The sequence below is a fragment of the Artemia sp. Qi Xiang Cuo genome, chromosome 13, assembly GCF_049724085.1.
Source record: "Artemia sp. Qi Xiang Cuo chromosome 13, ASM4972408v1, whole genome shotgun sequence".
Taxonomy (NCBI): domain Eukaryota; kingdom Metazoa; phylum Arthropoda; class Branchiopoda; order Anostraca; family Artemiidae; genus Artemia; species Artemia sp. Qi Xiang Cuo.
In genome coordinates, this window is record NC_142806.1 from 70,893,740 (window position 1) to 70,913,423 (window position 19,684).

At 35.4% G+C, this 19,684-nt stretch overlaps 1 protein-coding gene across 2 annotated transcripts in view; it reads right to left on the reverse strand.

Moving 5' to 3' along the window:
* The window catches only part of LOC148945608 (core alpha-(1,3)-fucosyltransferase-like), a 123,324-nt gene that overhangs the window by 74,168 nt on the left and 29,472 nt on the right, over positions 1-19,684 (reverse strand). The gene's annotated exons all lie outside the window — the stretch shown is intronic.

Here is a 19,684-nt window from a genome sequence, read left to right on the forward strand (position 1 = left end):
CGGTTACCTTAAATGATGATAATGATGTAAAATAAGGTGAAAACCTTCCGTTTGGATTTTTGGTCTCTTATCTTTTACGCTATTAATTTAAAAAAAAGTTTTTCCGAGGGAAGTAAGGAGCGAAGTTGAAACTTAAAACGAACAAAAATCATTACTTCACAGCCTATCTAACATATAATGTTTTAGAGGTAATTAATTGGCAATAAAAAAAATGAGAGAGAGAGAGAGAAGAAGAAGAAAAAGACTGTGATCCTGATCCAACAATTGAGATAAATGTGCACTTGAACGAGGTTTTGACCTTACTCATCTATCCAACTACCTAGGACCAAACAGTATAACCGAACCACTGTGAACCGAACCATCAACCAAATTAAAATGTCCAAATCCATGCAAGGTCGTCATCAATAAATGTAAGTCGTTGTAAATTTACCAGCAAAAGCACCTTAAATCTAGCGAAATATTTCCAAGTAGTACCTTTCATTAGGGCTAATCAGAAGAAATTCCACCTACCTTAACGAGTTTCAAAGTTTTACTTTCTTTACCCGGCACAGTGGAGCCTCTACCATAAGATCTTTATGGTATCCCTATGTTAGGTAAAACTTGTGAAATACATGCATGCTAGTAAAACTATTCAAAATTACAGTTTTATGTCAATAAAACTAGTACAAATAAACTAACTAATTATGTTTCCCTATGTTTCTAGGATTATAGAAAACTAGCGCTTTGCTGAAAACACAAAATAATGTAGGAGTTTTGGTATAGTAAAAGCAAACTAATTAAGGACATTTGTACAGAATATAAATAAAGTATTTTGGGATGGTTGCTTTATTTTGCTTTCGTTTAATTTGGTATCACTTTTACACAATGGCTCAGTTCAATGACTGGCTCTCGTTTTGGTTCTGGAAAGGACATATCATGATTAGTTTGTAGACAAGTTCGAAGTAAAGCCATCTTTATAGCATTACGACTATAGACTAACTTTAGAATTTGTATCATAGCTTGAAATTCACTGTTGTATAGAGAGAAATGACCAAATTTCCAGACTTCATATTATATCTTATTTGATCTTCATTTCAAGTAATACTTAAGCATATTTCTTACAATTTAAGATTGTATATAACTCACTATCGGTAGTAGAGCTGGCGAGACCAAAATGCTACCTGATAAATCCAATATTTATGTATACTGAAAGTTACTGATGTCACAACTGGTGTAGACTTTAAAAAACTTTAAAAAAAAGCTACCTCTGTCAAGATATAACAAGTCTAAGAGAAAATATGTAGATATTCCCAGTCCTCTTGTGGTAAGACAGTGCAGCAAGTACATGGGCGGAGTCGATCTCTGTGACCGTATGGTGAACTATTACTACTCAACAGGACAAAAGAGTGGTTACTTCGAGTTCTTCACCATTTTATTGATTTGGCTCTTTCGAGTGCCTGGCTGCTCTACAGGCAGGATTCGATCAAAGGCAACAAACCCTACGATCAGCTGATCCACTTCAGATTTCAGGTAGCTGAATATTTAGTTAAAGATCTTTGGCGATCAGCCGAGGACGACTTTGGCGAATGTGAAGACGATAATGACGAAAATAAACTGGAGCAGTCGCCTAAAAGAAGAAAAAAGTCCTTTGCCATCCGGACCGGAAAGTAAATCGAATGCAAAGCTTCTTCTTCGCTTCGACGCGACGCTGAAGAATTCGGCTCGAAGCCGGATGCCTGGATGCAAAATGCGAACGAAAGTGTTCTGCGAAGCGTGTCAGGTCTATCTCTGCTTTCAGGTTGGCAAGCAAGTTTGAGAATGCTTTTCAGATTTCCATAAATGATAAAGGATGTTTTTGTGTGTTATGTACTTTGATCGTATGTTTTCTCATGGCATTTTGTAACTTGTATTTGAATATTACATGAAACTGAGTCCCAACTGAGTCTAACGGGTTGTACATCCCCCTCCAGCCCCCAGGATGAAAAAAAAAATTAAACTTCCATTCCATCGTCTTGTGCAATTTTTTTATCCGTAATTTCGAAATTTCACATTCGTATCTACTCAGGAACATACCCAAGACCCAGGAGGATATATATATATATATATATATATATATATATACATATATTTATATATATATATGTATATACATATATATATATATATATATGAGAAAATTGCTATATATATATATATATATATATATATATATATATATATATATATATATATATATATATATATATATATATATATATATATATATATATATATATATATATATAGAAAACTCAAATATATATATTGGAGTTTTTTCTTCATTCTTCCAAATAAGAAAAATTGCTTTATATATATATAGCAATTTTTCTTATTTGGAAGAATGAAGAAAAACTCAAAACAAATAGGTATTACCTTAAATATGAGAGAGGGTAGCGCCCTTTGAACCTACTACTCTTCACATTGCATTTTAATAGAATCTGCACATTTTGAAACAAGTAGCTCTCTGAAAATTGGATAATTTCATCTCAAATCCTTGGGAAAGCAAATGGTAAACGACACAATAGGCAACAGATAGTATATAGTTTATTGCCAGGCTCGTCAAGAGCCCCCTAAGTACACAATACTAACACCCAAAGTATGCTTGGCAGGTTTTGATTAGTCAACATGGGACACCCATAGGGTTTCACTCCCCAGTCTTCAACTAATTAAGGGGTTTAAAAGCTCAAATTTCACTGTTTTAAGCCAATACCTGCGCGTCTCATTTGCTGAAATTAACGCGAAACTAAAAATTGTCGTTTTTTTGTGGAAAAGAATTTGTGTGAACCAATAGTAAACACTCTATCCTTGTCGTTGTCACTTGTCTCTCATTCTTGACTATTCGGCGAAATGATATCAGGCGGTATAATGACACTGACTTCATCCGCACCCAAAACTACAAATTTGCGGTTAAATTTGTTCCAGGACACACAATATCCGGTAAGATACTAAATTTTGGTCTTAACTGCGCGTTCTTAATGGTCGCTTTTTCTTATTTAACTCCTCAGGAGTTAAACATTGGCTGCCGTGAATCTAAATATTTTGTTTCTACCATGGCTCCCAGCCTTCATTCGGTCCTATGCCCTCAGCAAATGGGAGTAAATGAACCATCCATGTTCGCAACCCCTCCTAACATTGGGATGTTGTTGTTATTTTTTACTATAAGTGAAGAGCAGGGGCGGATCCAGGATTTTCTTAAGGGGAATTGAAGTTATCAAGTATTTTGGGCAATAGGTTGCATAGGTTGCATCAAGACTGGGCTGGGTAATTGTAAACAGAGAAAAGTCAAGACAGATAGTCCAAGTAATTGAGAGGCAAATGTTTAAATGGCTGGGGGACGGGTAAATGGCAGGAGTATGAATGACTCTCTTATTGGACACATACTTGTGAGGCTAGTTTTTGGAAAGGCATGTCTGCCTAGAGTCTTAGGCATGCTTATCAAGAATTTAAAAAAGAGGCAAACAAGGCACACCCGCCTATGGTCTTAAGAAGGTTGACCAAGAATTTAAAATTGACATAGGACCATAAATTTGCTTGAAATAACAGGCAAAACAATCGTTAAAAGCCATTTTTATCTTTCAAATAGTACCTATTCGTTGCCTAAGCTTAGCCCCACATTCCGAAAAAAATTTGAATTTTTCACACATTTTTTAAATTTTTGGGTCACTTGCCCGAGACTCTCGGCGGGTGGGCACCCCAAAATATTGTCCCAAATTCCTCTCTCAATTTAGCACTTGTTCACGGATGCCCAGCATCTCCAATCACTTTCCCAATAGTATCTATTCATTGTCTCAGGTTAGGTTAGGTTGAATTGAAGTTATCAAGTATTTTGGGCAATAGGTTGCATAGGTTGCGTCAAGACTGGGCTGGGTAATTGTAGACAGAGAAAAGTCAAGACAGATAGTCCAAGTAATTGAGGCAAATGTTTAAATGGCTGAGGCACGGGTAAATGGCAGGAGTATGCATGACTCTCTTATTGGACACATACTTGTCAAGTTAGTTTTTGGAAAGGCATGCCTGCCTAGAGTCTTAGGCATGCTGATCAAGAATTCAAAAAGAGGCAAACAAGTCACACCCGCCTATGGTCTTAAGAAAAATTTAAAATTAACATAGGACCATAAATTTGCTTGAAATAAAAGGCAAACAATCGTTTAAAGCCATCTTTATCTTTCAAATAGTATCTATTTGTTGCCTAAGCTAAGCCCCACATTCTGAAAAAAATTTGAATTTTTCACAAATTTTTTAATTTTTGGGTCCCTTGCCTGAGACCCTGGGCCGGTGGGCACCACTAAATATTGTCCCACAGTCATATTTTAATTTAGCACTAGTTCACGGATACACAGCGTCTCCAATCACTTTCCCAATAGTATCTATTCATTGTCTCAGCTCAGTTTAGAAAATCTGAGCCAATTTCCACTTTTTCAAATTTAGGGTCACTTGCCTGAGACTCTGGGCAGGTGAGGTGGGCACCTCCAAAAATTTTTTAGGCTAGCTGCCCTCCAGTATTTTTGGTCACTTAAAAAGGGCACTAGAACTTTTGATTTCCGATCAAATGTGCCCTCTCTCGGCCTTCTACAATCACTGATTCAATACGATTACCCCCGAGAAAAAACAGACAAACAAATAAACACGCATCCCTGATCTTTCTTCTGGAAAAAATGCAAAATTCCACATTTTTATACTTAGGAGCTTGAAAACTACATTAAGGTTCTCTGGTATGCTGAATATGATGGTGTGATTTTCATTAAGATTGCTAGATGTTTTGGGGGTATTTTCCCCCTTTTTCAAAAATTTGACAAATTTTCTCAGGCTCGTAACTTTTCACATTAAATTTGGTGAATTTTACGTATTTCGAATAAGCATCAAAATTCATTCTTTTGAACTATCTATTGTTATCTAGACTCTGTGTCTTAGAGTTTCGGTTACTATTGAGCCACATCGCTCCTTACTTACAGTTTGTTACCACGATCTTTCTGATGTTTGATTTTCAGTAAGGCGCAAATGACTTTCTTGTCTTTAAAAGGCTTAGGGGATGTTAGTCATACTCCTGTTTGTGGTAGTTTCTGTTCGCTTTAAGTTGGATTTGATTATTTCTGTATTGTTATTTCCATCAAATAGGAATTTTCCAACAATCAAAGAAGATACAGTCTGGGCAAAATGAAATGAAAGGGTCAGGAAAAGGGACAGAAAATCCATAAAAAAACGATAATAATGTATATTCAGATCATGCTGGAGCAAATACATCGAGAGCTAACTAATACAGGGTTTGGTCATAAAATTATCCATAAGTTAACATAGTATTCACATGATGGTAAGACAGCCAACCTTACGATTATGTTATTCTAAACCGAAGACTGGCAGGATCAATACAAGATACTAGGATGTATCATATCCCCAAAGGCATAGTTATTCGGCTTTTAAACTACGCTGAACAAAATGGCTATCTCAAATTTTTTGATCCGACGATTTTGAGAAAAAAGGGCATCTGGGGGCCTAGTTGCCCTCCAGTTTTTTTGGTCAATTAAAAGAGCACTAGAACTTTTTATTTCCTTTCGAATGAGCCCTCTCACGATATTCTAGGACCATTGGGTCGATACCATCACCCCTGGGGAAAAACAAACAAATGAACATGCATCCGTGATCGTTCTTCTGCCAGAAAATACAAAATTTTACATTTTTTCAGATAGGTGCTTGAAACTTCTACATAAAGTTGTCTGATACTCTGAATCTGATGGTGTAATTTCCATTAAGATGTATGACTTTTAGGGAGTGTTTCTTCCTTCTTTTTTTTTTCAAAAATCAGGCAAATTTTCTCAGGCTCGTAACCTTTGATGTGTAAGATTAATCTTAATGAAACTTATATATTTGAAATCAACATAAAACTCTTATTCTTCTGATATATCTATTGGTATCAAAATTCCGTTTTTTAGAGTTTCGGTTACTATTGGGCCGGGTCGCTCCTTACTTACAGTTTGTTACCGCGAACTGTTTGATACTCGAGCAAACATTAAGATAGTTACTAGGTATTCTTATGATCCTAAGATAATGAATAGAAAAGCAAAAATACTCAAGAGCTTTCTTGAGTTTTTTTTAGAGAATTATAATTGTATGCTAAAGTTTGTCGATATAGTGGTCGGTGAAAGACTGCTTAGGCTTTGTTGTTTTTTTTTTGTTTTGTTTTTTTTTAGAATTTTGTTGTTTTTTTTAGAATTTTTTAGAATTTTATTTTTTAGAATTTTGGATTTTTTAGAATTTTTAGAATTTTAGAATTTGTTTTTCATAGAATTTGCCACTCGTAGGAGAACATGTGTTCTCCTAGGAGTGTTTTTTTAATTCTACAGATATCGGAAAATATCCTAAAGTCACTTTATTTGAGCTATTTTGTAGATATCTTGCGTAATCAGTGAAGTAATAACTTTTTTCGTTTTAAATCTCAACCTCACTTGTTACTTAAGCAAGAAATACTATTTTTTTTGTAACTAATACTCGTAAAAGCAACGATATCACGTATCACTACTCTTTTGTCTTCTTTAGGTTATTAAATAAAAAAAACAAGTTTTTTAAACTGAAAGTAAGGAGCGACATTAAAACTTAAAACGAACAGAAATTATTCCGTATATGAAAGGGGCTGTCCCCTCCTCAACGCCTCGCTCTTTACGCTAAAGTTTTTTATTGTTTTAAAAAATAAAGTTGTGAGACAGAGTCAAACTTTAGCGTAAAGAGCGAGGCGTTGAGGAGGGGACAGCCCCTTTCATATACGGAATAATTTCTGTTCGTTTTAAGTTTTAATGTCGCTCCTTACTTTCAGTTTAAAAAACTTGTTTTTTTTTATTTAATTTCTGATCGTTTTTTAGTTAATGCAGCTTTTATTTGCATAAAAATTTTACTTTTCTTTTGCTAAATGGATGTCTTTACAAATTAACTTACGTAACTAACTTCTATATTCGTATATTTTTCTTCTGGCAAAACATACAAAGTTGCAGATTTTTGCAGATATGAGCTTGAAATCTATGTAATAGGGTTTTCTGATACGCTGAATCTGACGGTGTGGTTTTCATTAAAATTCTTTCACTTATAGGGGATGTTTCCCCCCTCTTTAAAAAATCGAGTAAATTTTCTCAGGCTCGTAGCCTTTGATGAGTAATACTAAACTTAATAAAATTTATATATTTAGGATCAGCATTATAAATACATTCTTTTGATACATTTATTGACATCGAAATTTCGTTTTTAAAAGTTTCGATTACTATTGAGCCGTATCGCTTTTTTTTTTATTGTTTTTTTTTTATTACGTATATTTTATTACTTATATGAAGGGGTTCTCCCCTTATTCAATAACACGCTATTTAAGTTAAAATTTAAAAAAAATTTTGATTCACAAACCACTGAATCACAAAGGCCTTTTAATTAGAATAGATAGCTCTTTTGAAAGCACTAAAAAATACTGTAGCGTAAAGAGCGTGGTATTGACTTGGGGGAGAACCCCCTCACATACGTTATAATTTCTGTTCGTTTTAAGTTCTAATATTCCTTCTTACATTTCAGTTGAAAAAACTTGTTTTTTTTTATTTAACTTCTGATTGTTTCTTAAATAATGCTTGGAAATCCGGCGCCCCCTTCATAGCAATTTCCCTTCCCCCAACGAAACATCCTACACGGAAAGATTCTCCCGCGTACTCCCCTACTCTAGCCCCCCCCCTCCAGAAAAAATCCTTCCTGAAAATGGTTGTATACTTCCCAATAACCAATAAATAATGCTGGCAAGTCCGGCGCCCCCTTCCTGGCACTTTCCCTGCCCCCAGGCCCCCTTCCTTCCTGGCCCGATACTGCCCTCTGGCCCCCGGCCCGCGCCGGCCCCCACCTACCAGAAAAAATCTCCTCTGAAAAAGTCTGTATACTTCCCAATAAACAATACTATATGTTAACATTGAGTAAAGTTCAAAACTTTCAGCCCTCCCCCTGGGGACTGTGGGGGATCAAGTCATCCTAAAAGACATTTTTATCATATTTTCGACCATGCTGAACAAACTGGCTATCTCAAAATTTTGATCGGGTGACTTTGGGAAATAAATGAGCGTGGGAGGGGGCCTAATTGCCCTCCATGTTTTTTGGTCACTTAAAATGGGCACTATAACTTTTAATTTCTGTTCCAATGAGCCCTCCCACGATATTCTAGGAACACAGGGTCGATAGGATGACCCCTGGGGAAAAAAAACAAAAAAAAAAACAAAAAAACAACTAATCCAGCATCCATGATCTTTATTCTGGCAAATAATGCAAAATTCTTCATTTTTGTCGATACGAGCTTAACACCGCTACAGCAGGTTTCTCTGATACACAGAATATGATGTTGTGATTTTTATTAAGGTTTTATAACACTTAGAGGGTCTTTCCCCCTATCTTCAAAAATCAGCCACATTTTCCCAGGCGCGTAACTTTTGGTGGGTACGACTAAACTTCATGAAAGTTATATATTTGAATTCAGAATTGAAATCTGATTCTTTTGATATATATCTTGGTATCAAAAACCCATTTTCTAGAGTATCTGTTACCATTGAGCCGGGCCGCTCCTTACTTACAGTTCGTTACCACGAACTGTTTGATCGATTATTGCGTAATTAGAAACCTCGCACTAGCTATTTCGAAATCACTGATAGACTCTTGAAAATAGGATTCTCTTGGCTTACTAGAGTCAGCTTTCAAAATCGAAGTTACGCAGTCAAATTAAATCAGGTCATCCCAGACCTAAATCGGTAGGAACATGCGCAAGGGGGTCTAGCCCCCCTCCGGAAAACTTACATTATCCCCAGTTTTTGGGCACTTTTTTTTACAAATTATCAAATACACTTTTTTTTCGATTATTGCTCCCTCCAAAACGAAAACCTTTGTACGTGCTTGACGTTCTCTTGTTTCAAAAAGCTGTTCAGTCAGTTTAAATCCCTTTTTAAATCTAGAGTTTGGTAATTCAAAAGAAATTTTGTGACAGTTGGAATTTTGCCAACATTCAACAAAGCTGCTTAGTTTAAATTCCCCGACTCAGCACTTTCCATCGACTTGATAAATCAGTTTTTTTCGTTTTAGTTTGGTTCTTGAGATACTTAAAACACATTTTTCAAAGTGTGTTTTTTTTAATAGTCAAAAAATATAATTTAGGAATCATCCTTATTTTAACGTATCTTTAATACCCATTGCTCAAACAACTGCTTATTAATAACATTCAAAATAATAAACACATTTTTTTCTCAAACAGTTTCTCAAGGACGGTTTGTAGGATATCTTCACTGGCTATTTTGTGTAATTATATCCACCACGATCTGGCGATTTATTTAAACTAGTACCGCCGTTCATCTGCCAAGCCAAATTGACAAACACGCGGAGACACAGCGCAGTCAGGTTGCGAATATAAGGAGCTCCCCCCTGCAATTAGTATTTGAAAACAAGCTTTGTAAGACCCTGCACCTCCACTTGGAAAGGCTTCCCGAGGAAGGGTATCTCTTAAAAACCTGTTCGTATAAAAAACCGTCTATAAAAAAACCTGTCTCTAAGAAACCCGTCTCAATACCTTGCTCTTTACGCTAAAATTTGTCTGTTTATTCCAATGTTTCAAGAACGACTCCTGAAGCAAAAGGGCCGATTAATTAAAGTAGGGAGTTTTTAAGTACTAAAAACTTTACCGTGAAAAGCAAGGTATTAAAAATGGGGGTAACCCTTTCATATACGGAACAATTTCCGTTTGTTTTAAATCTTAAGGTTGGTCCTTCCTTTCAGTTGAAAAAACTTGTTTTTTGTTTATTATGTATAGTCATTTTATAGTCATTTTTTTAATATTATATAAAAAAAATTGTTTTATATAGTCATTTTTTTATATGTATAGTCACTAGCAAGTGCAATTTAAGGTAATGTAAGGTAAACTAAAACTTAGCTTGTTTTGTTTTTACTACTTCTTCTGTGCGAGGATGCACAACTGTAAGTGGCACTAGATGTTTTTTAATACCGAACGAACTCCACCAACGATTTCTCTATTATCACTTTGCCATACACTCTAGAATAAGTTCCGAGAACATTTAAATTACCGAGTACCTTAATCTCGAGTACCTACAAATAAGTGTCTTTAAATTACCAAGGACATCGAAAAACAATTTCTGTCCCTGGACCCATCTTAAATCTATTTATACCGAAAAACTAAGGTTTCTATTTATTGTAGTCAAAAAACTCATTGGATATTTGAAGAAACAAGGTATCTATTAACATACATTTTATGTTTTTAATCTTATTACTTGTTCAACGAAAAAAAAGCACTAGTATTGCAAGAAGCCACAATAGGTAGAATGAATGCTAAGTGTATACTTATAAAGCATGACATTTTAATAAAAACGTAAACGAAAACATTACAGATATATTTGTTGAATTACTTTCTTTAATTTGCTTTACATTGGTCTAGAGACAAACGAGCTACCCTAACCCAAAGGGCAAAATAGGTACATCTGTGTACGATTTAAAAAATAGCCTATATTCTCCATGCTAGCTAAAGCCTAAATATTTTCGGTTGGATAAAAAGTTGCTTGAAAATCAAAATGAAATTTCTACCTTTATAAAATATATTTTTCAGTTAGTTTTTTCCACTTTCAGTACTTTCTTTTTAGTCCTATTTAACTTATAGCTGTATTTGAATCCTCAATCAAAATCTTACAGGCATCAAAATAAAAAAAAAAAAAAAAATCTCAACCTAGACCCAGCTTACCTCTATTTATATCTAAAAACTGCGATTCTGTAAAATTTTTGTTGGTTGTTCCAAAATTAGGATTTTTTTTTTAGGGCAGTGTTTTTTTTTCATTTCTGCCACGATGAAATTTGAAAACAGATAAGTGAAATTATTTGAACGTTTTTCGTCCGTAAGAATTCAAACATAAAAATCTGTTGATTTCTCAAAAGACAACTACGCCTTCAAAGCTATGCTGCACTGTCTTAAGACGTTTGCTCACCTATGTTTTCATTTATTTATTTTTTCATTTTTTTCATTTTTCATCATTGTTTCATTTTTTATTTTTTCATTCATTTTTTCATTTTTTTATTTTTTCATTTTTCATAATTTTTTTTTTATTTTTTCATTCATTTTTTCCTTTTTTTTCTGCTGATTTTTTGCTCACGTTTTTTTTTTTAATATGGATTCTCTCGAATCAAAAACTACATAACTTTGCATAGAGGTATTTTTCATAAAAAATGGGATTCTCGATTTTCTTTAATTTTTGAAGACCAATATCGTTGTGTAATTTTTCACTTACACTTAACTAATTCAAAACGTCAGGTTTTATCTTCGCTGTCCTTCGTAAACAAAGTCGTTGCATCCCCTTAGCATTGAATATACTATAGAGCACCTGTGAGTTAACATCCCAGGAAATCATTCCGCGGAAATAGGGGGGGGGGGGTCGTTCAAATTGTAAAAAGGCAGGAAACTATTGAAATTGAACAAGGGGAGTCGCAAAAATCAGAAGTTCTTGGAGACGTACTAGGGTCCTGAGGTTTTCCTGTGCGCGTGTCATTACATAGGTCAACCGTTTTTTTTTTTGCCAAAACCAAGGTTTCTGTTTGTTTCACTCAGAAAACTCATTGGATATTTGATGAAACAAAGTATCCTCGAACATAAATTTTATTTTTCTAATCTTATTTATTGTTCAAGGAAAATAAGAACAAAAAACACAAGTGTTGTAAGAAGCCACAATAAGTACAATGAATACTAACTGTATGCTAATAAAACATGATATTTCTATGGTTTTTATTCGCCAAAAAAATGGCGTCTAATCTCCAATTTTAAAACCCTGAAATTAGAAGATTGAAGTAACTATTTAGGAAAAGAGGTTCTTTTAGGAAGGGGGCTTAAAAAATAAAAAAAATATTATAGTTACTTAAAAACAGGTCGTCCCTACCAGCAATATTGAAACAATTGGGACAAATAGGTGGACTTGCTTTTCGTGCGTGTAGCCTACATATGTAAATGAAGTTTTAAAAAGTATTAGAACACAACATATTTAAAGTCCAAAACTGTTAGTGCATTCATGAAGGAAGTTCTACCTAATTCATTGAGTGAAATGTTTAAAAATAGTTGCTAATTGTTCTACAAATGTTTAGTTTTCGGCCGGAAAAATAGCGGACCGATTTTACTGGGTTTTGCTTTGTTTATTGTTCTAGGCTTTCACAACAAAGTCATCCTTAGACACCTAGTGGTAACGAAGAGTAAGCCAATAACGGTCCATAGTAGAATAGATCTATGCAGTTCCATGATGCCCCCGTACAAACAGGTTTTTTCTAGTAGTTACAGATCATCACACTCTTTGCCAAGAGGAGCGTGTATAACTTGATTGGCGATTAGGATTTGAATATAAGGAACGGTTTTCACTACAATTCATATTAGTAGGAGAATTGGATTCAAAGAGAATAGTTTATTTGCAAGGATATTAGTGAAAAAAAAAATGAGTGGTGCATTTACACTATTGGAGATTAATGATGGAACCGACAGCAGCAGCAGCAACGATATACGAGTACCCAATGTGGCTGTGGAAATAACCGCTGGCTGTAGACTATGTCTTGAATAGGACACTATGTATGCTAGATACGTGATATCATTAAGCAAATTTAAGCAGGAGGAGCAACTATGTTTTTCTGGGAAAGTGAATATTATACATATAAATTATCTTCGGTCTGCATTAGATGTCATATAGAAATATATTGATGAGAAAAAAATGCATCAGTGAATATTATTATTATAATTATGGTCAATAAAATTGTTTTTAAATCAGTGGTTTTTTTTCTTTCTATAGTAGACTTGCGTATATTTCATAGAGTAGAAAAAAGAAATTCTGATTAGTCTGAAGTTGGTTGTGAGAGAGTTAGGACTCTAAAAATGGATAGATTCGAGAAAGATCGAATCATGAGGAATCTAGTTCTTATGGACAAACGTTTGATTCTAGATGATGATTTTATAGAGTTGTCTATTCAAAGGAAGATATTTTCTCGAGGAATGCTTGTCGATATAATGAAAACTGATTCTCCATCATTAGACTATTGCATGAAGCTTATACATCGTGGTCCAAATGCATTTACACAATTTATTGATATATTGATCACGACACGACAAAATGATATTGTGGATATACTTTTAAACATTATTTTTTAGAAATTTATGACTTTTTTTTTTTTCATAAGAAATATAGTGCTAAAGGATGATTTACTCCTCTCTCTCTATCTCAGACAATTTTTTTTTTGTTGCTAGCTCAGTTTCATTGTGGCAGTGAGAGCGATAACACATGACAAAATGTTCCATACATGTCCGTTATGTATGTACACATAGGGCAGCTGGTCATCATGTGAGAATTGCACAATGATTGAGGAGTATGATGAAAAGTGTAGATTATGCAACCCGTGTAAATTGCACAGAGGATATGCTGTACAAATTAAATGTTGTAATTCCTGTCTTGAAGAGGTGTGTGACTCTCATCCTAGATGTCACCTATGCTCCAATTGTCATTATGATAAATGCAAGCAGTGGGAGAGTACATACCCCGGTATGATTGGAAAGAATCCTAACCGTGATTTTAGTTTATTGGTACGAGATTGGTATCGTCGTGGTTTTAGATTGTTCTGGGAGGAGGAACCGGGTCAACGATTCAACTGTTGGAACAACAAGAGAATATGGTTTCTATGTCATCGTTGTGAAGACACTGGGTGTTATGATTATAAGCCCACTGATTTTTATTTGGCTGTGACGGAATGTGATTCGACACTAGAGAACACTGTTTGTGAAATTGCTTCAAATAAGCAAATTGAAACATGTGAATTCTATAGAATGAATGAGAATAGTATCATTGACTATACAAAGAGATATGACAAGAATGAAGTTACACTCTATTGTAGAAAATGTGACCCTGACATTGCACTACATCAGGATCAGTACACTGTGAATTCAGATAATCTACCTGCACTAGTTGTTGTCGACAAATACCTAGTAGTGGATGAAATCTAAAAGAGTAGAAAAGTCGTTTTTATCATGTATATATTTTTTTTTATTAATAAACAATTTCACATACATCTTTATAAAAATTTATTATTAGGGCACTAAAATCAAAATTAGATACACTTGTAAGTATTTTATCCACTAGAAAGTCGTTCAAGTGAGGTAAGTCAACGTAGATGTCGAGAAACTGTTTGTAGGTGTAGCCACGACATTTGAACATGAAAAAGAGTAGTGCATGAAAACCACATGTCTTAGTCGCTAAATCCTGTACTCTTCGTTGATTTTTAATAATGGTTTTCCCACTGCTTTCAATAAAGTTGCTGATGTATGGAGTGTAGAATTTATAAAACAGGTCAAGAGGGTCAAAAAATTCAATATTCTTGACTGTTTTAAAGATGCATATCAAATAGCCGGTCTTCAAAGTCGATGTGCTTCTATTAACAATGATCAGGGTATTGTTAACGCTTGGAATTTTTTCAATGAAGTCCGAAGGTATGCAATAGGACTTGTATTGGGACATGTATGGATCCATACTAAATACGTTGATTATTTGGTTTGTGTTCATGGTGCTAGGTCTAGTAGAACACTGCCATCGGGCGTGATTTCCAAATAGGTTTCAAATTGACTCAGTGATAGTAGCGTGATACTCTCATTCAAAGCATCGGCAAATGTACACTCTAAACGTACATTCCCTGATCGTACTATGCTAATATCCTGGATCCCCGACAAGTCCAAAACAATAACCCCATGATTTTTTGAAAACATTGATTCGGTTATTCCATTTTCAAATAGTTGAGAGTCATGATCTAGGGATTGCATAGTCAACTCGTACAGAGTTCTATAGGATTTTTTATCCAATGATAGAGTGTACAGTGGAATACCAGTCACTTTACACACAAGACTAGATAGACCTAAAATATTAAAATCATGGGGGGATTCAGTCAAGGATCCTACGGCGCTGCCACTCATAACAAAGACACAAGCCCCGTGTGAAGGGATTTCTCCATTGATAAAAGATGAATCGATCTAGCTACGAGAGCCAGTGGCAATGTGACGTTGATTGGTGAGTGTATGAGGGACAAGAAGTTTAATATTGTTACCAGTGGCTCTTAGCTTGTCCACTGCCAATGCAACAGAGCTCAGAACTTGTTGTTGTCGGACATGGAGAATTGCCGATGTGATAATAACATTTGCATCGGGTTCTGCATGAAGTATTTGTCTCAGAATGAAAATCGATGGTGACATCTGTAACTTTATGTCAATCTTGACAGTGGGAGGTAGCCATTGGGATATATTGAATATCTCATGATTTAATTTTCAAACTAGATGATACTCCTGGGTCACTGCTGTAGTCAACTCACCGTCAGTATCAACACCTGCTCGATATTCATAGCCCGATGATTGTCCTCTCATCTCCTTGTACACCTTCGGTGTCATCATCATAAATTGTATGTAGCTTCCATAGTTGGATATATTATTGCTGGTGCACACCAATGTACCATTAATAAATACATTAATTTTTTTGAATAGGTTGTGTAGACTACAGTTCTCGTAGGACAGACCATCACCGGCATTTGGAATTGTATTCTCTGACTTTTTCTTCACCACAACATTTAAATCAATAAATGTTGACGACAAATCAATGAAATAGTCTTCATTGGAAAATATTTGAAAGTGTATATTTTCCGAGAGGGGGTGGTGAGGGTGAAATTGTTCATAGTAGCCATACTTGACACTGACATCAACATTTTCAGCATTGAATAGATTCAATGAGGAACTGATTGATGGATATGATTCCTTGTGAGGGAGATAAGTCATCTTAAGAGAAGAAGAAATCCTTCTTTGATCTAACAATCTTCTTCTTTTTCTTCTTCTTCTTCTGCTGCTTATTGGTCTTTGTTGTTTTATTTCTCACAGTCCTTGTTGATGTCCTTTGCTTCCTGCCTGGCTGGAGACTGATGAGTGAATGACGCGAACGCATCCTTTTCAATCCCTCCCCATTTTGTCGAGATTTTAATTTTTAACCAACGGCTCTTGCTGAAGATCTAATATTTTCCTTACCACTCTCCTTGAAATTCTAGCCCGACCCACAGTCCTGTAGTGTGGAAGCAGCAAAATTTGATGCAGCAGGTACAAGATATTTTCTGGCAAGGGGTAGTGCAGAACGAAATAGCTTAGCAAACCAGCTACCAAGACCATAGCCAGACATTGTAGTACGCCCCTTGTAGTAGTCCAATCCATTGCCTATTTGACGTGGACTCAAAGCACCGAGATAACACTCGATATCGGGACAGACAAATGGAATTCTTCTATTGTTCATTTTTTAGGTGATTGTACCGTCGTTGACAATGGGTCGAAAATGACATGTAATCACTGCTAGGCCTTGTGTTATTGCTAGAGGATCACCCAATTCACTTCTTAGTGTTAACTGACAGAGTTACAAATATGAAGTGTTTACAGGTACATACTGAAGATGCTTTATATTATAGTGATGAACAAGTTCATGAGTTGTTTTTCGTTCAAGAACACGTAGGAGGGGGAAATTTGAATTACCTACTCTCGACGTTTCCACAAAGGATGCGTAGAGAAATATGCAAGAGTCCGAGGCAAAACCAGGTGGGTAATCATCAAAAATAACTTGATCCATCCCGTAAACAGCACCAGCATTTTTCCCATGGATCATATTCTGTTTAAAGCCAAGAACATCTCTCAAATTGTCATTGAGAATAATTGTTTCAGTGTAAACAGGTGAGCTAATGTAAATCCTATCATGTTACAATGAATAATAAAAATGGAATGTACCATTCCGACGATATGAGATTTTTCTATGGATTGTACGACACAGATCCCCCATGTTATCATATTAAATATATTTCAATCCGACATGTGGATAGTCACTAGATTTAAGTGCTTCAACCCATTCATAGTCGGCATAGCCCAACCCATTCAAAGTCCAATCGAATGGTATAACTTTTATATCATACACTCGATCCTTTCTCAGGATGTCGTAGGTATTTTTGAGGATACAGTCGACAAGGGTCACTTCATATGCACCGTCAAATTTGACGGCGGGGGAGAGTTTTGTCCAAAAATCACTTGTCCTATTCAAGTCATTGTAGAGAGGATCGGAAACGTTGGACATGAAAGTTACATAGAAATCATTGGTCATTGTCAATATCTTCAACACCAATCCAAGAATCAAAATCAGAGTTGTATCCTAGCCAGCGAACAAGTATCTGTTTCTTACCCCTGCGAGTACGTGTCTTTAATATCTTTTCAATTTGATAGATTTCACTAGCATTTTTAACTTCTTGCAAGTCATAGTCATAAAAGCCGCCGAGAATCTCTTCAATCTTTGGTATCACGCAGGCGATAAGTTATGGGCTTAGTGTCTAGGATTTTTGACACTTTAAAAAGTTCAGTGGACCACAAGTAATTCACCTTTTCAAAAACATTAGTTGTTCTATTAATTCGAACAGTATCACCAACATTGAATTTATTTTTCTTCTTCTTCTTGACTGTTGATTCATTGGAATATTGTTTAAGAAAGGTGTCAATTGTATTATGATAAGAATGATGAACGTCCGTTGGTGTAGAGTTGGACACTGAGCGATGAGGCCGTTGATTATAAATCAACATGATTTTATCTAGATAATGAATAAAATCTGGTGTATTTTTCAATGTACAATATCTTGAAATTAAAAGTCGAATAGTTCTTATCAATCGTTCGGCCACTGCAGCCTTTATAGGACTGTGAATATGATAGAGCAGTTTACTATATTTCACGAGTACTAGTGCAACATGGGGATTAACAAAGTCACTACCACGATCTGATTAAATTTTTTTATACGAATCCTGTTCGAGCATACTTTCAATGGCCTGAGCAACTTCACCACCTCTCGGTGATTGCACTTAAAGAGCATATGCAGAGTGACTAAAAACAATGATTGCAAGTAGACTGTCCGTGTACGGGATATGGTTACATCTTTGAACCTCGTCGAGAGTCAGGAGATCTGCTTGCATTATATGCAGTGGGTAAAAGGCTTTAGTTTGTCGATATTGATTGACACGAAGTCTTTGAGTTCTACTCAAAGTGTAACGTGATTGACGTTGTATTTATTCTTGTACTATTTTAGCGCGAACACACTGGACTGTTGACGAAGTTGCGGGTTAAATTAAGAAAACCGCATTGCAAATGTTAAAATAAACACATTTAAGAACTTCAGACATTTTGAATGTAAACACTTTGAGCAATGCCAACTACCCTGTTGTATACTGGCTGCTGCTGCTGGCGGCGGGGACGTTGACTTGATACGTCTTCGCTTTTGTCTAGCTATCAGTGGTGTGCTAGTATTTTCCAAAATTGATTTAAAATCTTCTTCTTCTGCTTCAAGTTCATCTTTTAATGTTGATGATGATGATGATGATGCACGTTCATTTAATTTTTTTAGAATTTTTCTATTGCCAATAAGACTTTTGGGGACGTTTAATTTATTTAGAAAGTTGTATAGATGAGTGTCAAATGATAATAGTCCTTTAAGATTTGTAACCATGTCATACATTAAATCAAGTAGATTATAGCTCTTGCCCTGAATTATAATCCTTTCCCCATTGATCTCAACTTGAATTTGACCACTTTCCAAGAGATAGATTAGGAGTCGTTTAATTTTTCACGAAATTAGAGGGGCCTTAGAATTCCAATTTTCAAAAAAAATTAATACAAATACACCTTCTTTAATTGTGTTACAGCAGCAGCAGCAGCAGGAGACTCTTGAGGAGATGATTCTTTTTTAGGGTCAGCAGCAGCAGTGGGCTTTGATCGATAGTGTTTGTCCACTCGGCGAAGTGCATCTTGAAGTAAAATCAGTTTTTTATCATCATCAATAGTGTCATTGTCGAGGAATTTACTCAGATTATCCTCAAAGTGTTCCACAGGTGAGAGAGTGAGTTCTATTGGAGTTAATTTGGTGGATTCTTCCATTCTCACTAGAGTAAACTATTTACAAGTCCTGCACTTATGGGCATTGAAATTTTGAAGAAGCTACTGCCTATCTGACGAAGTTGTGTCTTTTTAAAATTATTCCCTTTGTTTTTCGAAGCCCATGTACGTACAATAGAATGATGGTTCTTTTCCTGTTGCTTAACTAATTCTGACAGTCGAACATTACCCTCGGTCAAATTTACACAAAGTTCAGATAGTAGATTAATGAAATCGTTGTCAATACCAGGTTTGAGTATTGCTTTTCTAAGATGAAGGTTTGAAGTGTTTAGAACTGAAAACAAAAGCCTATTTTCATGTAGTTTCTTCAGTGTCATGATAGGGACTAATAAATTTTTTTAGCGTTCACGGGGAGATATACTCTAATTTTACTGTAAAAAATATATGTGACTACACGCAGATCCTCGGTTGTATTTTTGTTAAGATCCAGTAGGATATAACCGTGGTTTTTATTAGGTGCCTGTGTTTTTGCCGAGTTCAGGAATTTAGGGGCACCTGGATAGATCTTTTTAGTGAGGGTTTTTAGAGAGCTAGATTCACGAACAACTCTGTAGATGATATAGTAGTTACAGTTCAAAGAAAGTGTTTGCATACATTTGCTCTGATGAAAGAGAGTGTGTAGAACCAGAGTAACGGAAATCTGTTCATGATGAGAACGAAAC